Genomic DNA, 4,081 nt, shown 5'->3' on the forward strand with positions numbered 1-4,081 from the left:
ATTCAATTCTTACATGATAGTATACATGATAGAATGCCATTCTCCAAAATCATCCCACCCTCTCCCTCTCCCTCTGAGTCCAAAAGTCCGTTATACACAGCTGTGTCTTTTTTCCTGTCTTGCATACAGGGTCATCATTGCCATCTTTCTAAATTCCATATATATGTGTTAGTATACTGTATTGGTGTTTTTCTTTCTGGCTTACTTCACTCTGTATAATCGGCTCCAGTTTCATCCATCTCATCAGAACTGATTCAAATGAATTCTTTTTAATGGCTGAGTAATACTCCATTGTGTATATGTACCACTGCTTTCTTATCCATTCATCTGCTGATGGACATCTAGGTTGTTTCTATGTCCTGGCTATTATAAACAGTGCTGCGATGAACATTGGGGTACATGTGTCTCTTTCAATTCTGGTTTCCTCGGTGTGTATGCCCAGCAATGGGATTGCTGGATCATAAGATAGTTCTATTTGCAATTTTTTAAGGAATCTCCACACTGTTCTCCATAGTGGCTGTACTAGTTTGCATTCCCACCAACAGTGTAGGAGGGTTCCCTTTTCTCCACACCCTCTCCAGCATTTATTGCTTGCAGATTTTTGGATCGCAGCCATTCTGACTGGTGTGAAGTGGTACCTCATTGTGGTTTTGATTTGCATTTCTCTGATAATGAGTGATGTTGAGCATCTTTTCCTGTGTTTGTTAGCCATCCGTATGTCTTCTTTGGAGAAATGTCTATTTAGTTCTTTGGCCCATTTTTTGATTGGGTCATTTATTTTTCTGGAATTGAGCTGCATAAGTTGCTTGTATATTTTTGAGATTAGTTGTTTGTCAGTTGCTTCATTTGCTATTATTTTCTCCCATTCAGAAGGTTGTCTTTTCACCTTGCTTATAGTTTCCTTTGTTGTGCAGAAGCTTTTAATTTTAATTAGATCCCATTTGTTTATTTTTGCTTTTATTTCCAGAATTCTGGGAGGTGGATCATAGAGGATCCTGCTGTGATTTATGTCTGAGAGTGTTTTGCCTATGTTCTCCTCTAGGAGTTTTATAGTTTCTGGTCTTACATTTAGATCTTTAATCCATTTTGAGTTTATTTTTGTGTGCGGTGTTAGAAAGTGATCTAGTTTCATTCTTTTACAAGTGGTTGACCAGTTTTCCCAGCACCACTTGTTAAAGAGATTGTCTTTACTCCATTGTATATTCTTGCCTCCTTTGTCAAAGATAAAGTGTCCATATGTGTGTGGATTTATCTCTGGGCTTTCTATTTTGTTCCATTGATCTATATGTCTGTCTTTGTGCCAGTACCATACTGTTTTGATGACTGTGGCTTTGTAGTAGAGCCTGAAGTCAGGCAAGTTGATTCCTCCAGTTCCATTCTTATTTCTCAAGATTGCTTTGGCAATTCAAGGTTTTTTGTATTTCCATACAAATCTTGAAATTATTTGTTCTAGTTCTGTGAAAAATATGGCTGGGAGCTTGATAGGGATTGCATTGAATTTGTAAATTGCTTTGGGTAGTATACTCATTTTCACTATATTGATTCTTCCAATCCATGAACATGGTATATTTCTCCATCTATTAGTGTCCTCTTTGATTTCTTTCATCAGTGTTTTATAGTTTTCTATATATAGGTCTTTAGTTTCTTTGGGTAGATATATTCCTAAGTATTTTATTCTTTTCGTTGCAATGGTGAATGGAATTGTTTCCTTAATTTCTTTTTCTACTTTCTCATTATTAGTGTATAGGAATGCAAGGGATTTCTGTGTGTTGATTTTATATCCTGCAACTTTACTATATTCATTGATGAGCTCTAGTAATTTTCTGGTGGAGTCTTTAGGGTTTTCCATGCAGAGGTTCATGTCATCTGCAAACAGTGAGAGTTTTACTTCTTCTTTTCCAATTTGGATTCCTTTTATTTCTTTTTCTGCTCTGATTGCTGTGGCCAAAACTTCCAGAACTATGTTGAATAGTAGCAGTGAAAGTGGACACCCTTGTCTTGTTCCTGACTTTAGGGGAAATGCTATCAATTTTTCACCATTGAGGATAATGTTTGCTGTGGGTTTGTCATATATAGCTTTTATTATGTTGAGGTATGTTCCTTCTATTCCTGCTTTCTGGAGAGTTTTTATCATAAATGGATGTTGAATTTTGTCAAAGGCCTTCTCTGCATCTATTGAGATAATCATATGGTTTTTATTTTTCAATTTGTTAATGTGGTGAATTACATTGATTGATTTGCGGATATTGAAGAATCCTTGCATCCCTGGGATAAAGCCCACTTGGTCATGGTGTATGATCTTTTTGATGTGTTGTTGGATTCTGATTGCTAGAATTTTGTTGAGGATTTTTGCATCTATGTTCATCAGTGATATTGGCCTGTAGTTTTCTTTTTTTGTGACATCTTTGTCAGGTTTTGGTATTAGGGTGATGGTGGCCTCATAGAATGAGTTTGGAAGTTTACCTTCCTCTGCAATTTTCTGGAAGAGTTTGAGTAGGATAGGTGTTAGCTCTTCTCGAAATTTTTGGTAGAATTCAGCTGTGAAGCCGTCTGGACCTGGGCTTTTGTTTGCTGGAAGACTTCTGATTACAGTTTCAATTTCCGTGCTTGTGATGGGTCTGTTAAGATTTTCTATTTCTTCCTGGTTCAGTTTTGGAAAATTGTACTTTTCTAAGAATTTGTCCATTTCTTCCACGTTGTCCATTTTATTGGCATACAACTGCTGATAGTAGTCTCTTATGATCCTTTGTATTTCTGTGTTGTCTGTTGCGATCTCTCCATTTTCATTTCTAATTTTATTGATTTGATTTTTCTCTCTTTGCTTCTTGATGAGTCTGGCTAGTGGTTTGTCAATTTTATTTATCCTTTCAAAGAACCAGCTTTTGGCTTTGTTGATTTTTGCTATGGTCTCTTTTGTTTTTTTAGCATTTACTTCTGCCCTAATTTTTAAGATTTCTTTCCTTCTACTAACTCTGGGGTTCTCCAATTCTTCCTTTTCTAGTTGCTTTAGTTGTAGAGTTAGGTTATTTATTTGACTTTTTTCTTGTTTCTTGAGGTATGCCTGTATTGCTATGAACTTTCCTCTTAGCACTGCTTTTATAGTGTCCCACAGGTTTTGGGTTGTTGTGTTTTCATTTTCATTAGTTTCTATGCATATTTTGATTTCTTTTTTGATTTCTTCTGTGATTTGTTGGTTATTCAGAAGTGTGTTGTTCAACCTCCATGTGTTGGAATTTTTAGTAGTTTTTCTCCTGTAATTGAGATCTAATCTTAATGCATTATGGTCAGAAAAGATGCTTGGAATGATTTCGATTTTTTTGAATTTATCAAGTTTAGATTTATGGCCCAGGATGTGATCTATCCTGGAGAAGGTTCCATGAGCACTTGAAAAAAAGGTGAAATTCATTGTTTTGGGGTGAAATGTCCTATAGATATCAATTAGGTCTAACTGATCTAACGTATCATTTAAAGTTTGCGTTTCTTTGTTAATTTTCTGTTTAGTTGATCTGTCCATAGGTGTGAGTGGGGTATTAAAGTCTCCCACTATTATTGTGTTATTGTTGATTTCCCCTTTCATACTTGTTAGCATTTGTCTTACATATTGCGGTGCTCCTATATTGGGTGCATATATATTTATAATTGTTATATCTTCTTCTTGGATTGATCCTTTGATCATTATATAGTGGCCTTCTTTGTCTCTTTTCACAGCCTTTGTTTTAAAGTCTATTTTATCGGATATGAGTATTGCCACTCCTGCTTTCTTTTGGTCTAAAAAATATGGAACGCTTCACGAATTTGCATGTCATCCTTGCGCAGGGGCCATGCTAATCTTCTCTGTATCGTTCCAATTTTTAGTATATGTGCTGCCGAAGCGAGCACTCTCCCATCTTTCTTATTGGAAACAATCTCCATGATAAGCCGCAAAAAGAATATATTCACCCAATTATCCACTTATCCAACTGATATATTAAAATTTCTTGAGACTTCCCTGGTGGCCGAGTGGTTAAGAATCCCCTTGCCAATGCAGGGGACATGGATTCAATCCCTGGTCCGGGAAGATCCCACAAGTTAAGGAGCAGCT

The 4,081-nt window shown here is 36.2% G+C and overlaps 1 non-coding gene across 1 annotated transcript; it reads right to left on the reverse strand.

Moving 5' to 3' along the window:
• Window positions 1–3,771: 3,771 nt before the first annotated feature.
• Window positions 3,772–3,879, reverse strand: LOC138069837 (U6 spliceosomal RNA). The gene has a single exon (XR_011144105.1). It is a non-coding gene; the product is annotated as a U6 spliceosomal RNA (small nuclear RNA).
• Between the last annotated feature and the right edge of the window lie 202 nt (window positions 3,880–4,081).

Source organism: Capricornis sumatraensis, chromosome 22, assembly GCF_032405125.1.
Source record: "Capricornis sumatraensis isolate serow.1 chromosome 22, serow.2, whole genome shotgun sequence".
In the NCBI taxonomy this organism is placed as follows: domain Eukaryota; kingdom Metazoa; phylum Chordata; class Mammalia; order Artiodactyla; family Bovidae; genus Capricornis; species Capricornis sumatraensis.